The sequence below is a fragment of the Diorhabda carinulata genome, chromosome 8 (assembly GCF_026250575.1).
Source record: "Diorhabda carinulata isolate Delta chromosome 8, icDioCari1.1, whole genome shotgun sequence".
NCBI lineage: Eukaryota > Metazoa > Arthropoda > Insecta > Coleoptera > Chrysomelidae > Diorhabda > Diorhabda carinulata.
In genome coordinates this window covers 12,425,199-12,444,599 of record NC_079467.1, presented here as the reverse complement: position 1 = coordinate 12,444,599, position 19,401 = coordinate 12,425,199, and positions in this window count along the sequence as shown.

Sequence of the window (19,401 nt, the reverse complement as noted above, 5' to 3'; positions counted from 1 at the left end):
GTTAGCCGTTCCTCTAGTTTGATAATTCTACACAGTTATCTGTTATAAATCGACTCAGATGAATATTCTATTATTTAGATGTACAATATAAGGAAAATACTAGAAAATTATGTCAATTTTATATGATATAATCAAGAAGTTCTATTTCTGTGGAAGGATTACATATGATACATTGAACAAAATTTAATTATACTACACAATTCATATTATTTCTACGGAAAAGGAATCTTAACCTCACAAATAAGGAATTTTATCCATTATCAACGTAAGTATAGGTAATATTCCTTTTATTATTATTTTTTTTTAAATTATTTTATATTGTTACTATTATTATTATTATTATTATTGGCCAATAATACGTGAAGGAACTGACCTGAGATGATAATATCTTGCAATATCAGATCTAAAACTTGCATTTACTTCTGTGAATTGTCAGTAACAAATCTTCAACTCATTGGATTTTCTTCAGTCCAGATATTTATCTTCCATTCATCTTTAATAATTCGCAATTATTTTGTATTTTGATTCAATTTTAACTTCTATTTCTTATAACTTTGCACTCCCCATTCTCTTTTCTGCTGATACTCTTTTTCAATAACTGATCCTCTTTTTTTTTCCATAGCAACCATCTATTATGACTGACTAGACTTTTGCTCTTGTCTCCTCACAATGTCCTTCACTTTTCAAACACTTGTCAGTTCTTATATTTATGTTTTTAAATAAACTTTTATTTCATTAATAGTTTATGAATTTTCACTATTATGGGTCATTTTGGCAACAGTTTCATATATTTTAAAAAAAATCAATCTTCCACTAAGTTTTTATATTAATTTATAATTAAAAACATTATTCTATGATACAAATTATGATTTGTACATATGCAATCCTTTTAGAATATATCATTTTTAATAAATAATTCCTTATATATAAAATAACTATAATTAATTAACTTGCAAATATCAATTCAATTTCTTTTATTTTTTTTATCGATTTTCTGCCTTTAGTTTAATTATTATCTTTAGTAAAACTAATCTCAATAAATTATAAATTTTCATTATGTACCTACTTGCTTTTAGATTTCTGATCATTTCAATATTTCAATATTATATATATATATATATATATATATATATATATATATCTATATATATATATATATATATATATATATATATATATCTATATATATATATATATATATATATATATATATATATATATATATATATATATATATATATATATATATATATATACATGATAGTTACGAGTATTATTAATGCCATCACGGGTAAATGTAGGTTCATCCGTAAAGAGTATACTCGATACAACACGATGATTATTATTTATCCACCGACAAAACTCCATACGGTTAGCGTAATCCTCTGGTTGTAGGTGCTGTACTCTCTGTACGTGATAAGGATATAATCCTTGTTCGTGGAGTGTGTTTATCACCTTTTTTTGTGGAATTCCCAATTGAGTGGCATTTCTCTATGAGCTAGTAGTTGCATCTTCTTCTACTAGATGCAGAATATTTTTTAATTCTACCAAACCTTGTCGAGTAGCGCGTTCAGATGATATGTTAGCTCTGGGAAGCTTACCAGTATCGCAAAATATGTTAAAAGCTCTAATAATACTGCTATACTGCTAAAAATATTTCGAGCCGATTTTAATTATAGGGACTCAAAATTCGGAAGATCCTTCGAAAATTGCATCTCCAAGGTATGTCAAAATTCCAGAAAAACCAACTTTTCGAATCCTCTTCGGAATTTTTTCCCACGAATTTTCCCCCATGAATCCCCCCAAATTTTGTTCTTGGGATTATGGATATTTTTTTGTCCTCAGAACGTACTTTCCGTTTTTTCGCTATCGTGTAACGTAAAACAGTTGCAGACCCCAAATTCCGACTTTTGGCTCCATCTAGAACCCCCAAAAAGGGAGGCAATTGTAAACAATCGGATATCTCCAGATAGAGGAAAATCAGTTCTCTCGCGCTAGTCTAAAAATTTTTCAAAATTCGGAAAAAAATTTTTGGGGGATTTACTTTTCAATTTTTTCCTGTATATTTTTTCGAATGAAAAAATCAGTTTATGTACTCTATAGACTGGACATATTTTTTCCTACCATATTTTTTTTTTAATTTTTTTCCCAAGCCCATTGGTTCAGAAGTACCCATTCCGCCGGACCCGCTATCGTCCGAGAAAGGGGGAGGAGGGGTAGGCCAAATTTTTTTTCGTGTCGGCGTCGACTCATAGGGATTTATTTCTGATGTCTGAAAACTGAGCCTCTGTTCACCTTTCAGCAATCAAAATCGACTATTAGAGGGAGGGGTGGGGGTAAGTTTTGGGTACTGAATTTTTTTCTCGCTATTAATGGGAGGACAATCCGATGCTTGTCGAATTCTGCTTCGCAATGATAGGAAGAGCCGACACTGAAGGATCAAAAAGCGACGTCGCTATGAACGCTTGGCCGCCACAAGCCAGTTATCCCTGTGGTAACTTTTTTGACCCCTCTTGCTGAAAACTCTTCAAGCCAAAAGTATCGATAGGCCGTGCTTTCGCAGTCCTGATGCGTACTGAACATCGGGATCAAGCTTTTGCCCTTTTGCTCTACGAGATTTCTGTCCTCGCTGAGCTGGTCTTAGGACACCTGCGTTATTCTTTGACAGATGTACCGCTCCAGTCAAACTCCCCGCCTAGCAGTGTCCTCGAATCGAATCAGGGTGGAGGTAAGTTGACGCACCCGAAACGCCGGACACGAACATCGATCGTCCGCAAAGCACGAAGTCTCACGAACTGCACCGACGAACGGTACGCGGCGCAACGATATGTCACTCCGTGCCCTTAGCTCGAGAATACCGTGACCGTCGCCGCTTCGTGAGCGAACGACGCACACGTTTCGTCTTACCGAGTAAGTAAAGAAACGATGAAAGTAGTGGTATTTCACCAGCGATGTTGCCATCTCCTACTTATACTACACATCTCATGTCTCCTTACAATGTCAGACCAGAGTCAAGCTCAACAGGGTCTTCTTTCCCCGCTAATTTTTTCAAGTCCGTTCCCTTGGCAGTGGTTTCGCTAGATAGTTTTTACATATTTGGTTTGGCCCCTAGATTCTATACCAAACCTATATTTGCGTTACAATTTCGTGTTGTACATGCTGTTAGTTTTTTTCGGATACAATTTCTCGTTTATTTAATATTTATTCTACAACTATCTTACCCTACTCTACTATGTTGAACCTTTTAGGTGTTTTCAATGTTCATGCCAGTTTCATGAACTAGCCTCTAGCCTATGTTAGTAATACAGCCTACATGCTATGTTAATTCTACTACTACTACTACTCGTACTACTACTACTATTACTATCGTTAGTCTCTGTCTAACTTATCAAAATCGGTCTCACTAATGGTTTCGCCTTTTCTTTATTTCCCTCGACGTCTTCGGCAGTCCGGTGTTCCTGAACTTTTCCTGAAGATATCTTAGGTTTCTTAATTTCCTGCAAGATATATCTCTTGTTGAGTCTTTGAGACTCTATTTGCTAGTCTGTTTAGTATATCGTATGTTATTTCATTTTCTATTATTTGTTTTATATTCAAACCCAAAAGGGCTTGGCTGAGGTTATCGACGTGATTGTATCTCTGACATTCTAGTACCACATGCTCTGGAGTTCCTACTTCTCCACAATCACAGATGTCCGTTGCACTTAAGTTGAATCTTTTCAGGTAGGTTGGACACGGTCCGTGCCCCGTTAGCACAGCACAGCCATAGGGCTCTCCCCCACGCACGCTATTTATGCCGTGATAGGCATTTCCCTGTAGGAATACTATATCCAGTTTCCTTTTTTCCGCAATTTTCCTCACCTCATGACAGACAGCTGCGCTGCGCATGCAGTTGAGTTGCCCTATGTTAACTATCATGGTTGTCTGGTATGGATGTGGCTGTTTGGCCATTTCTGTGTGTGATCTAGTGCTATTCTGTCAATTCTGACAATCGCATATTTGTTTCGATTTCATCATAGATCTCGCTTATTGAACTCGTTTTTTCTTCACACAATGATTTTGTGTGGATAACTTCTTTTCTGTTACCTTTCCTTTTTCTAAATGAAAGCATTCTTAGCCTGCCTTTTATTGTTTTTGACATTGTCTTATGGCTTTGTTCTTGCTTCTCTTCTTTTCTTTCAGCATTTTTGCCACTTCCTTCACTTTTTATTGTGTTATTCATAATCAATCTTTTGTATTAGTCTTTCCATCAACAGTCGATGAGTCGGACAATCTTTCGGGTCTTTCGCATATTTTTTTCCTCTTTTCTTGCATGGTATGCAAGCCTTTTGCTCTCTCGTTTTACTGCAATCCTTCCTGTCATGGGAGTCACCGCAGTGACTGCATGCAGTTTCCTGAGTGCAGTGGTTACTCACGTGTCCCAGATCCTGACATTTATTGCAACGCTGGACTACTAGGTAGTCCTTGACATTCACGCTCGTGAAGTCTATGTAAAGTTTGCCTGAGCGTAAAATTTGTTTTCTCAGTTTTATTACTACCTCAACGACATAGTGCACTGTCGTTTTTCCTTTTGGTCCAGTTTTGAACGGAATCGTCATGGAGTTGTCAAATTCTCTTTTGTCGATTTGATCCTCAAAGTTTTATATTGCACTTTTTAATTCCGCCTCCTTTACCTTCGTTGGTACGTCGTAAAGGATTAATAGAGGATTTCTTTTCCTGGGTTTTTCAAATTTGAATTGATTTTTTAATGTTTCATTAGTTAGTATTTTTCCATAACGTCTTTGCTCGCAGTTTCTAATATGAGCAGTTTTGAGGTAGTTCTCATTTTGTTCACTCTCAGTTTTTGACTTTTTGGATCTGCCTCCTGCACCTTCTTTCCACTAACTAATTTATCAGAGGATATAAAAAGTGTATTTGTTTATTTTTCGGTTGTTTTTGTTGTTGTGTAATTGAGGAGTAAGTTGCGGAGTGAGTTGCACGCTGACTCTGCGCTCTACTCAATCTTAATTCATCTCTCAAGGTTTCATTCTTTTTTTGGAGTGCCTTGATTTGTCCTGTAATGTTGACCTGTTCAAGTCCCATGGCATTAACTTATTTTTCAAGTTGGATGTTCCTGCTTTTGTCATTCTATTTCCTGGATCTAGTTCGTTGTCTATTTAGTTTATCATTTCTTGGTACCTTTTGTTCATTGTTTCGACCGATTTCGATTTTTGATTTTTATCTCTAATACTAGCACTAATATTAACATTAACACTTTCACTATCTATACTATGTCTATCTCTATCATTATCCTCCTCGACAGAGGAGACTAGAGGACACCTTATTGGAGTTTTCCTCGACATTGTCTTTTCTGTCTCTAATCACAATAACAAACGGGGGCAGAGCCTTTTGAAGAAGTAATGCTATTACCGATTTTAAATGTAAATATCCTTTACTTTTCAACGTAAAAATGTAATTCTTTTTCGTGTATAATCAGAAAAATAGATGCTTCTTTTATATAGTTCCTATTTCAGTACACAATACTGTCATTCAACTATAATCAGATGAATTCTGCGGCATATATCTTGGCAGTAGTCAAGTATTTGTATATCGAATTAAATCAAGTTAAAGCCTAAACTGGTAATAACTACCTTTTTTACCCAACACAATTCAAATTACAATGAATTTGTGAGATAGGTGGAATACATTGGAATACTACACAATTTATTGGAGAACTGATTATTTCCTAATAATGATTGAAACCATGTATCAAGTTTTCAAAAGAAAAATGAATAACTATAAAGCTGCAATGCCTTTTTATTCAGAATAATAGAATATAGGAAATTTTCCAATTACGACGAGAGCTTCTATTTGTTGTTCTCATTTGCATACAACCTACTGAATTGAAAGGTTTAAGAGGCAATGGTCAATAGTCGAATCAAACAGCAAATTTAAAATGTTGGTTTATTCGATTTTGGGCACGTGTTCTTATAAAATGAGAATAGATATATTCCTCTATTTTTTCAACTCACTAGATATCAACTCTTTATCTAGAGGTTCAGATGTATCTAAAAATAATACTGAGAATGAAAATCCGATTACGGTTTACTACAATCAAAAGGGTTTTCAGATGTTGGTAATGGTGAAAGAAAGATTTGTTCCAACACCGATATACATGATACATTATAGAAAGTAAGATTCGAATGCTCCTACACCGAAATTCAAAAACTTTCAATGTTGCCATGTGTGTACTTCTATTCTACTTATTTTTCATTTAAAAAGTGGCAACAGTTGACAAGAGAAATAAAAAGAGATTACCTCTACTAATGTAACTTCTAGAACTTCAATTTTGATTAGCAGATACACAGAAGTCGAGGCGATAGCAATAGTGACTGAAAATAACAGTTGTAATACAAATTATCTACCAAGACTCTTCGTTTTCCCCCATTAATCTCATAGCAAACACATCTTTTTATGTATAAATAATGTAGAAGCGCAGTTCTAGCATCCAAATCTGAAATAAGTTACTAGCTCAATCGATTGAAATGACAGTGGTTTATTATGAAAATAAAAAATAGTTAGTATCAAAGATGCACCTCATGTGATTATGATTAGATTGTGCAGCTCTTCTCCTAATTATTTTTGATGTGTCAGTTTCTATTTCGAAATACAATCAAGAAAACGAGAAAAAAAGCTATAAAAGAATATTTTCATATAGTTATAACTTTTATCGCACAAGTTCAAATGATAAATTTTATGCGTGTGTGTGTGTGATTTTTTAACTAAACATTATAAACTATCATCGCTGTCACTTGTTGTGAATTCAGTTCAACTTTTTGAGAAGAACGTAATTGTTTCTCAGATGTTTTCTACCTCATCAGTTGGCCAAAAGGTCTCGATAATGCTCTGCTTCATTTCTATGGCAGTTTCCTGTAGCTATTGATAACTGGACACTGGCGAATACTATAAATATCTGCATAAGTCAATTGCCTTGACGATTTTTTAGTGTGGCTTCTTCGAAATGCTGTCAAATCTTTATTTCTGGATTCTTGTGCTTCTTCGGATAATTGTCCTATAGGAAAAATTTCTAAAGAAATCACATGTGGCTCATGAATATTAATATTTTGTGCATTGTATTTTCCGTATAACACGAATAATGTTCAGTTCAACTGTATCCATGGCAAATTGGGCAAATGCCTCTACGTTTATTTTAAAACCCGAAGACATCGTCTAATTGAACTTTCATTCACGCCTGTAATTTGAGGAGAAACCTTGTAATTTTTGAGCTGTTCCAATTCCTCCTGTTCTTACTTAATCAACAATTAAGCTTGACTCACTCTGAATTTTCCTTGTATTTTTTTATCACTGGTTCTCATTAGCTCATGTTCCACTCTGCCACGCACTTGTCATTTTTGTAATTTCAATTTATATGATATGTGCAGGAAACAATCAAAAAACCTGTAACGTATAACATGGACAGGCCAAATTTTAATGAATTTTTATCCACACATAAGTATTCGAAAGATCGAATATATAAGAGATATATAATCTTTTATTGATTATCTGCTTATTACTTCTCGAGCGTATTTGTGGATATATTTGTGCTGAAAGAAAGTATTCGTTTATTAGGCGGAAATCTAGCATTCTTCTCCCGTTATTATTCCTGATACTTTCTCCATAGTTTCCAATGACTGTTCTATATTATTCATCTTTTAGGCCTACTCTGCAATGAAAATCTCCTATTTCATTAACTTCATTTTTTTGTTTCTGCTATACACATTATAATAAATTCAAATTTTTCAAACTCTTCTTCCAATTCTATTTATTTTCCTGTAATGCTTTTTATATTCCATGTCGTTAGTTTACATGTTGAGCTGTTTTTGGTTCCTTTATTCATTTTATTACTAACCCTACTGTTTGTTGTTCTTTCAACTTCAACAAAGTACGAAAAAATAGTTAAAAAATTCCTTTTCGATTTACACACTTAGACACTGCACGAACAGACGGCCGAACGGGTGAAAAACTAGAAGGTATCGATAAAGCCGTGTCTCTCTGATCATAGAATAATCATGTTTAGACTAGAGACCGATTCCATTGAGCCAGAACTCAGCAGAAAAAACTGATTGGGAAACATATAACACCAATGCGCATCCAGACCAGAAAGGCTAGACCAACTAATTGTGTAGCAAGATCTCAATGTAGTAAATGAGACTTGATCCATACGTATCGAGTTGCCCTATACAAGAAAGCAAAAGAAGTAGCGATGTTCTCTGTCCAAGTTAAGAATGGAAACACGGCACATCTTAAATACCTCCGTAAACTGGCACAGCTGCACACACTCACTGCTCACAATAAAAAAATTGAATAAACAAAGCAACAACTCACACCTGCGGCTTCCAGACTTCACAGGGTTCAGCGAAAGGCAAAGTCAATACAACTATGGTACTGGGGGAACCGGATAGCAGCTTCAGAGAGACTGAGGAGGACAGAGTACAGTTCTTGCTGAAGACTCACTTTCCGGAAAGTGGCGATTCAGACTCAGAAAACAAAATGGTGACACATAGCACATCTAGGAAAGAAACAGCAGCAATTGCAAAACAAGTATGCAACAGTGAACGAATAACATGAGCTTTAAACACCTTTCAATCGTTTAAGTATCCAGGAGTGGACGGAATCTTTCCAGCCCTCTATCAAAGACAGGAGTATATCCGCATCAGTAGAATCTGTCTCAAGCAGGGGTACAGCCTTAAAGAAGGGCCAAAGTAACCTTCTTACCAAAAGCAGGAATTAGCCTCACCTCATCTCTACTTGAAACGATGGGAAGATTTGTCAACAACGACATTAGGACAGAGATTCTGAAGTGGAAACTTCCATCCGTGTCAATTCGCATACCATGCAGGCAAATCTACTCCACGCTCTTACAAAGAAAACGTAGTATGTGATTTCTTAGACATAAAAGGCACCTAGCCAGACACGAGGCTGTCAAAAGAGCATTAGACGCAAGAGGAGTAGATAGAACAACCTCCAGATGGATGGCACAACTATTATCAACTGAAACAGCAAAATGAAGGTAGGGCAAGACACCTTTTCAATTACTGGAAACAGGGGATGTCCACAAGAAAGAGTTGCATCCTGACTTATGTAGAGATTAGTAATAGACTTAAGCTAACTGAACTCGGCATTCCCTGTCAGTGATGAGAATGTTCAGAAACAGGATTACCAAAGAAAATGATAAATAATGATTAATCCTGGGATAATGACCAATCCTTGGACATGTCTCTGGATAATGCATCAAAAAAGTTTGGCCTTTAGATAAAATTCACCGCAATACTAAGCTGTAGAAGTAAGTGGGATCATAATACCATACAAGAAATGAACAGAAATGCCATTAAACAGTAAACGTACGGATCTAAAATAGCAGACAGAACTGGAATAAGAGTGTACGGGCTCAGAACCGAATACTCTGAAATCCTGGGAAACACATCAAGCATTTTTCAAGCAGAAATTTATGCAATAGAAAAATGTGTACATTTCAACTTAAAGAGGAACTATCGCAAACAGAAAATAATTAAACGAGATAGACAAGAAAAATAAAGTTATCATACAATGGATTCCGGTACACACCGGAGTAAATGGAAATTAAATTGCTGATAAGTTCGTTAAGGCACGGGCAAACAAGCCCTTCATGAGACCTGAGCCCTTCTGTGGTATCAGTTACAGAATAATAGAAAAAGCACTGGAAAAGAAGGTAGATAGGAGCAAAATCAATTATTGGGACAACGAAAAGTGGCTGAGACAGGCAAATACTCTCCTTTGAAATGATAACCAGAGATCTGTTGAATGTTTTAACCTGAGAGATCTGTTGAATGTTTCAACCTGATTAAGAACAATCTACAAGTACTAACAGGAGTCCTATCGGGGCACTGTCGTAAAAACACACCTGAAAACGCTAGACTTAGCAGATAATGCAGCGTGAAGATTTTGTTGCACAGAGGACGAAACCTCTATCCATATTATTTCGAAGTGTGAAACACTACGGAACTCCAGCTGCTTTTCGACTGTAAAATACGAGGCTGGTTTGTATAGTGCTGATAAATTGGCAATCAGCATTGTCCATATATCGTGAATCGGTTTTCCTTTACTTCTCTTCAAACGAATGAAACTAAAACCTATTGATGCCCACATTAGCACGGTAGATAGAGATGTTGACTTCAATATATCTTTTCCGTTTATTTTTTTACTTGTCAATAAAATTTGATTCTTTATAATTGATTGTATATTTTTTTGATATTTTTTTTGTGATCGTTAAATTTATATTCTAAAAATTGAGATATCCGCCCTATGTAGACAGCGAAACAATCATTACAAGGAACTTGATGTATGATATTACTTCTTCTGTTTTTGAGTGTTTTGGATTCAAGTTTAGTGAAATATTTGGATAATGTATTTTGTCTTTCATGAAGTATACTAATATCAAATTTATTCAAATAATTCCATAGTTATTGGGAAAGTCCTTGTACATATGGCAAGGAAAAATGTTTGAAATTTAGATGTTCAGTTTCTTTTTTGTCTCATTTTGTTTGTGATTATATAGTCCAGTTATTTCAGGTTTTATCAGAGAAATACTCCTAGTGAGCTGAATTTTTGTATACACCTCTATTACAGTATTGTTATGAAGATATGAAAAATCGACATTGATATTGTACCGGCTGAAAAAGTTATTAAGGTTATGATAAATCAGTTTTTCTCAAATATCTCGTCATCTATTATTCGGAGGTCAATAGCAGTTATTATAAAAATTGTTACTAGTAAAATTATCTACAAAGAATTTTTGTTAAATTTTTCTGTAAAATCAACCGTTTTCGAAGTAGAGCACTGAGAAAGCGACTATATCATGACGATGCCCTCGTTTCCTCACCATTCACGAGGTACAATGCAAGGCGCGTTTCCACAGTTGGATTTACCATACGAAACCAATTACTCCACTTTTTTTTTCGTTCCTTATGGAAGGAACGAATACTTGTTTTCATTTTTTGGTTGATGGTTGATGGAGATTTTTTTTATTTGTTCCTCATTTTTATGCTTGTCATTAAACCATTTCACCATTGCAGTATGGTTGCATTAATGGATACAAATCTCCATTGTGGGCATGAATCAGTTACAAAATGCAAAAATTGGAAAAATAGTAATAGTTTGTGAAAAAGGTGGAAATCCTACTATCTGCATATGTCTAGCTTGAATTCATGTCAAATTACTTACTACTTCAGATTCTCTCTATGAAATTGAGGACAGCAACGCTTGAAAATCATAGAAAGAATCGAATACCGCCATTTCTTGGTTGATTAACAAAGTGAATAAATTGAAGACACAGTGAATTATATATTTAAACTTCGAATTTGGAATTTTAAAAACAAAATTACAATTACAAATATAATACTTTTATTAAGCCAAGTTAGAACAAAGAATGTAATATTAAAAGAAATACAGTTTCTATTATCTTCCATGTTTCCATGGAGTCATTACATTTCTCATATGCCGTCAGCTGTTACTTCATACGTAACTCCTCCCCTCTAAGATGAAAACATAACGGAGTGGTGTTCGAATTTGGGCTTTTCTATTGGATTTCCTCCTATTGCTTTTTCTTTCTTGTTTTGGTTCTTGCAGCATTGTGGAGAATTTTGTTTATTTTCTCCATACCAGTATTAATAAAATGATTAAAGATAACCTACTAGAGGTTATTGGGGTAGTGGCTGAATGCTAAAGTTTTTAGTGGTATAAGTTGATTCGCCATTCTGCTAATTTTTAAGATTGATTTTTTCCATTTTTGGCGTTTCGTATTCTGGAATGGTATGGTATTTTCCCGTAATTGGCTTGGGATGAAGTAGTGGTTATCCTCGTTGTATCTTGACGTCGTCTCGACGTATCTCGAAGAGTTTTTTTGCGTATACTTCTATTTGGCTATCTATTCTATTGGGTATTTTTATTAGTGCAGGTATTTTTACTTAGGTATTGGTCTGTGTGGCATTTGGAAAAAACCTTTACCATTTTTACTGAAATAATAATAACTTCCTCTTGTGTAATTTGTTCAGTAAGTGATTCTTCTAATTTTAAATTTATTTTTTGGCAACTTTTCGTCAACTGGTTTTTGAGGAGCTACTTTATATTTCTAACATGTTTTTGTAACTCTTGACTAGGAATAGTATAAATATAAAGTGTGTTAAGCGAAAGCTATCGAATTTTATGAATTATCTAAAAATGTTTACAGTCAGATTTATTCCTGAAATAAATGCTGGAATGGTTAAATATTCGTGGAATATTCTGGGAGAAGATTCTGAACCAATTCTACAGGAATTAGTCCCACGTTACGAGAATGTTAAATGGATTGAAAGAGGAGGTTAGAGTGGAACTCATAAATAAATTTCTGTCTCCTGAGGCGATTGTGCCTCCTCTAATTAACCCAGAAGTCAAAATAGCCGTACCAGGAAACACTCTTAAAAGAGATGCAAGGTTATCCATTCTACAAGTGCAAGTTGCGGCAGCCATAACGCATTTTTTATCTAATTTCGCGAAAAAAGGTGGGGAGGAAGAGATAAAGTATATAGAGGCTACAAATGATGCATTACACTTGCTGTGCGACGTTTTTCATCATTAATGTTACAAGGAGAGATCTCTTGCTGTTGAATTTGAATAAAGACCTTAAGACACCTTGCAAAATACCACGATTTCCGAGTACTTGTTTGGAAAGGAGCTAGATACCACCATCGAAGCTGCAAAAAAATCTCGAGAAATCGAGCGAACACTTGAAGATTAAAAAGAACAAACCACATTTTCCTACATTTGCCACATCTTCCAAACAGGGAAATTACCGTCGCCCATCTGCCAGAGGAGTGCCGCGGGTGGGCTACAGATCCCAGACACGCACTCCTATGTTAACTAGCAAACCGACAACGTCCACGTCCAAGTCACACCATCAGAGTTATCGACACAACAGCAATGTCGAGAGAAGACGCCGGTATTAAAGGTTAGCAGGCTATGCGGAAGACTACTACATTTTTCCCAGAAGTGGAAAAATCTAGGTTTTCATAGAAAGGTTATTTCCTATATAACTGGTCTCAAAATTCCTCTTATTAGAAGACCCATACAAAAAATTGTTCCTATGGAGCCTTGAAGGTCACATAAGGAATGTGTCTCCCTTGAAAATATAATTAAAAAATTTTTATTTAAAGGAATTTTTTATGTTGTAACACCCTGTAAAGATCAATATATATCGAGCATCTTTACTGTACCTAACCCAAAAGGTTCTAGTAGATTAGTTATCAATTTAAAATCACTTAATAGATTTGTCACAAGACTGTGATTCAACTAATTACTAAAGATTACTTTATGTTTATGTTTTCATAGACTTAAAGGATGCTTATTATTTACTGCTGATACATAACTCTCATTGCCAAAATTTTGGTTTTCTTAACGAAAAATTCGTTTTTAAAAAATATATTTATTCAAGCAATTACAAGTTTATTGTTAGAGATCTGAACAGAGAATGAATTATATTAAATGATATTACAAGAAAGTAAGATTTATCTACATAAATTGTTAAGTAACAATTTCTCAGAAAGTATAATGTTTCTGCTGCGCTTTTAAGTTTCCTTGATAAGCGGCGTATGTAACTCCTCCCTCCTTAAGTCTCGAAAAGTATGGATTGACTTTTCGATTTTTGGGCCCTTTCCAGGTTTTCTTGACTTTTTTCTTTTGTGTGTTTTCTGCATACTACATTTTTGATTTGAATTTGAACAAGACACCTGCTATTAAAATAATGAATATTATCGCTAAAAGGCTTTCGATTATTGTTATTGGAAATTTCTTGGATCGACTTCAATTTTCTTGACAATTCGTTGATTTAAAAAAGATCATCGAGATTGAGATTTGTTATGTTATATTTTTCGTAGCGTTTCGAAGTTGATAATTTGTTTGTTTCTAATTTAGGCAGGACAAATGGTTTACCGTAACTGATTTCGTCGTCGTTGATGTATCGTTGATTATTGATCCATAGTTCACAATTTTTTTGGGATTTTGACAAGTGATGGTTCTTTTATTTCGAGGTATTGATCGGATTGACATTTTGAAAGTATTTTTTCTTGTTGAATCGGCATTATCAGGACTTCTTTTGTTGTAACTTGTTGAATGATTGTTTCTTCGATATTGACTTCTAGGATTTGGCAATCATTGTGTTCCCTTCAAGTAGACTAAGGTTGCAATTATCCCTTTGGACAAAATTTTGACGGCAATAGTAGGTACCTTCGAGTGGTGGACATTCTTCTTTTTCTGATTGGGTTTCATTTTGCGTTCGTGCCAGGTAAGGGAATTTAGGAGTGTACATTTTATTATTTTGGATTATGGGAAAAAGGTGGTAAAATTCAAATGTTTCGGAGATGAGAATAGGTACGTGGGTAGCAAAGACTAATTTCGAATCAATGATTGATACTTGAGTTCCAAGAAATTGATAGTATGTTAAAATGTTAGAAAATTTAGGAATCTGTTTTTCTGAATATAGTTTTCCTAAATGTTGAATTATGTCCAGTATCTCGTAACTAGAAATTATAGACGTATGTACAGAATTAAGTTTCGAAAATACAACTGCGTTCTCAATATTATCTATAAACGTTATTGTTGACTGACAGTCTAAATTAATCTGATACAACATACCTTGAAACGTTAGATAACTTTCTAGTGTTTTAATTCTGTTATATACAGAGGCTGAAAATAGTTGTAACCCATTATTAAAGTTTGCTTGATTTTTATTTAAAGTAGTAATTGACTTATTGTAATGATCAATGAGTTTCTTATAGAGAGAAATTTGAAGGTTAGTTTCATGGATAATGTTCTTTGATTTTGTTGTAATAAAGTAATTGCGTTATCGTATTTTATCTCGTCATCTGAATCGAGGTTTCCAAATAGCCATTTGTTTATTTTACCAACGCCATTTAGTAAGCCTCTTCGATTTCTGATATTCTGAGGATTCAAATTTTCGAATTTTTTCTGTACAATGTTGATGAAATACTCTGTTCTTATTAACATGTTCTGTGCTAAAGCGTGATAGGATATAGTGTTTGTAGTGGTTACAGTTGTAATACTATTTTTTATGTAATTGAAATGCGTAACTAGACTATCTATTTGCTTAATAAGTTGGCTTAAATCTAAATAATGTAAAATATGAAATACGCGAAGAATCAGGTAAAGCATCAGGATTCGCGTGCTCGTCGACATCCTGTAACAATTTCCGAACATTACTTCTTGGTTTTCGGACAATACTTTTATGATACGTACCTTTATCGGTTTTAAGCAGAATACCTTTATCCTCTGATTATTTTAGTTTGTTTAAATTTTGGGAGTTTCTTATTTCTTAATTTAGTTTTTACGTAGGCAGTTTTTTGTTTTGAATAATCTAAAGGTTCGGACCTTTTCCTATTTAATTTCTCTATAACCTTTTGTTTAGTTTGTTCGTTTTGTTTAATTTTTTCGTATAAGCGTTTACTGGTTTCTTTGTGATTTTGAACGTATTGAGATATAACTAAATGATCATTCAGGTCAAACGGGTCAGGATTGTTTATATGTCCTTTTATAATTTCGAAAGGCGTGAATTTTGTTACGGTATGAACTGAATTGTTATAACTAAGAATCGCGTGTTTCATTATTTGATCCGGTCTCAAATTTTTATTATCTTCCTGAATACATCGATAATGTTCTAAAATACTTGAATGAAATCGTTCAACTGGCGAATTGGAATTGCTATTCTATATGGTGAAGTTTGCAAAAGTCTTCTAAATCGAAATTCTTAAATTCAGAACCACTATCTGTTGTTATTTTTTGAGGTAGTCCATGGTGAGTTATGACATTTAGTAAAGAGTCTAAATCTGTGGAAAATCCTGTGACACTTACTATGGGGTAAGCTTGTCCGTAACGCGAAAAAGAATCAATTACTGTTAAATAAATTTTATTTGCAATTTTAAAAACATCCATATGTACATGCTCAAACGGCTTAGACGCTGTGGGCGTTAGGCTTAATTTGACTACAGGGGGATTCCTATCGTATTTATTTTTCAAGCATGTATCACAATTATTGATAAAATTTTCTACATCTTCGATCATTTTCGGCCAGTAGTATCTACAACTAAGAGATGTTTTAACTTCGTTTATGCCCTTATGACCTGATTTATATATATGATGATATTTAATTTTTTCTAATTGCTCTTCTTTTGTTTCAATATCTGTTACTGATTTGGTACACATTGTAAGTTTAAATGCAGAATTCTTAAACATATTTTGTGCAGTTACAATAAATATTCTCGATAAGGGTTCGTTCTGGAAATAAAGTGCATAATTTTTTCTGGGGTCAATATATTCTTTAATGAAGGTTATTATATTATTTTCGATGTCAATTACCGGTAATGTAACGTATAGACGAATATTTTCGAATACTTTCTCTCTTCTAACCTTAAAGGTATTTATTTGACCGTTAGTACGATATATTTGATTTTTATATATATTAAATGGTTTCAGTGTCTTCGTTATTATTATGATTCGGTTCTTCCATTATAGGTAATATTGGTAAATTATTGCTTACGAGATTTCCTATATTTGAATCGTTTTGGTTAGATTTATCTAAATCTAATATATTTGTAAGATTTAAATTATCTAAATTCGGGAGAGTACTGGAATGAATTCTTTCAAATTCCTCATTTTTTATTTCATCGATGTCATTTAAATTGACATCCATTCATGCAGTTTCTAATGCATTTATATCGGGATATCGAGATAATGCATCAGCTGCTTTGTTACTTTTACCTTTCAAATATTTTATATCGTACTCAAATTCCTCAAGTTTAAGGCACCAGCGTACAAGACTTGAATTGGGCTCTTTTAATGACATGAGCCATTGCAATGGTTTATGATCTGAAAAAATTGTGAATTTTTGACCAAATAAATACGGTCGAAAATATTTACACGACCAGACTATCGAAAGTAACTCTTTCTCGATTGTAGAATAATTTATTTCTGCGGAATTAAGTGTTCTACTAGCATAACAAATAGGATGATTATTTTGAGATAGAATAGCACCTATGGCATATTTAGAAGCGTCAGTAGTTAATTCGAAAGGTTTACTGAAATCGGGATACGCAAGGACTGGTTCTGAAATTAAAATGTTTTCACAAGTTTTGAAGCAATTAATAAATTCTTCTGTGTGTTTAATTATGTGATCCTTCTTTAGACATGTCTTCATCGGTTTCGTAATTTGAGCAAAATTTTCTATAAACTTCCTATAGTAACCTACTATAGTCCTAAAGAGGATTTGATATCTTTAGCGGTTTTTGGGATAGGGAAATTTTGAATCGCTTTGATTTTATTCGGATTAGGTTTTATCCCTTGAGGAGTTACAACGTGACCTAGATACTCTACTTCTTTGCGAAGAAGCTCGCACTTGTCTAGTTGTATCTTAAGCTCTGCGTGGCGTAGTTTTGAAAATACTAATTTCAGATTTTGTATGTGCTCTTGAAGGCTCGATACCTGAATATGATAATGTCATCCATGTATACCATGCATATTTTGTTTTGGATGTCTTTAAGGACTTCATTTACAGCTCTTTGAAATGTAGAAGGGGCATTTTTAAGACCGAAAGGTAAGAAACATTCGCTCATTTGTATTTGATGGAAGCCGCTTGCCAAGTCGATATATATATATATATATATATCGGATATATTGGGAAGCGGGTACCTGTCATTAATTGTCTTTTCATTAATTTTCCGGTAATCAACTACCAGTCTCCATTTTTGGGTATTTGATGCGTCCATTTTCTTTTTAACAATTCATATCGGGGAGCTCCAAGGGGAATAGGACGGTCTAATTATGTTTTTATCGAACATCTCTTGAATTTGTCTCCTAATTTCCTCTCTGTGGACGTAGGGATATCTGAAAGATTTAGTGTGAACCGGTAGCTCGTCTTTGGTTCTTATAATATGTTTAACATTTGAAGTGAAAGTCAATTTATCCCCTGGTTTTAAAAATAAATCAGAATATTCTTTACACAACGAAATAATTTTTTGTTTTTCTTCTTTATTCATGTGATTTGTACGAATTAATTCGGTAATATTGTCATTAGGTTTTATAAAATTATTTTCATCAAAATCATTAGCAAAGCTTTCAAATTTACAGAGTTCATATTGTGAATATTTAAATGGAGTAACTTGAATTGGTTTTCGTAATATTATCGTTATCGAATTATTTGTGTGATTTTGAATTTCTATTGGTGCGAAACCGTTTCCCGCTGTAGATAAAATTTGTGGAATTATTATATTTTCTATTTTTCGAGCGTCTACAATAATATCCCCATTATCTATATTTACGGGTAATTTCTTTATCGTTTTTTCTCCGGGGTCTATTGAAAAAGAAAACTCAATATCGTTTACTTTTCTATACTTAAAAGGTAATCTTAGGTGAGGTCCTAATAGTTCTCGATTAGTCAGATCAATATTTATATTCATACTATTCATATTAAATCTTTAATACCGAGAATTCCATCAAAATAATTGTGAAAATCATATAGTATAAAATCGATTTGATAGTTTTTGTTTTTTAGTTCAGGAAATGCAGGAATAAGCGCTCGATACCTAAAGTTTTTACTTCCAAGACTAGTAGATATAGTAGTATCAGAATGATAAATTGTATCTGGAAAGTATTTTTCGGCAATAGAAGGTCTTATTATTGATTTAGAGCTACCAGTATCGATTAGCAATTTAATTTTTGGATTTGCAATTTCTATATATGGTAGCGGATTAACTGAAAGTATATTTATTTCTATGTTTTCCCGTCTAATGGACGAGCTACTTGAAAATTTTCATCGCGATTAGCTTCGTCGTTTTCGTCAAATTCTATTTCGTCATATTTATCATATTGATTGTCGTGATTATAGTCTGAATTACCATATTGATTTAAGTATAACTCTTCGGAAACAAAGTTTGGTTTAGCGTTTGGATTTGATCGGAAAAATCTATTATTACTATTATTATTATTGATAGGTTTTCGAGTACGTTCAGTAAAATTACGTGATGTCGTGGACATTGGTTCAGGTGTTGGTAATTGGTTTTGTGGAATTTGGTTAGGTTTGAATACATTTTTGGGGGGGCCGAATACTTGTCGATTAGTAAAATATCTTATTTTGTGGTATGGATTGAATAGGTATCGGCTGATTTGGCCAATTTTCTCTATTTTGTACGGAATTTGGTTGGTAGAATTGACGATTGCTATAAGAATTCGGATAACTGTTAACAGGTCTGTTATTTGGTACAAAATTTTGATACGTATTAGGATTTTTATAAAAATTTGAATTGGCTCTTTGAGAATTTTGGCTATGCGCATGCTGTCTATTAC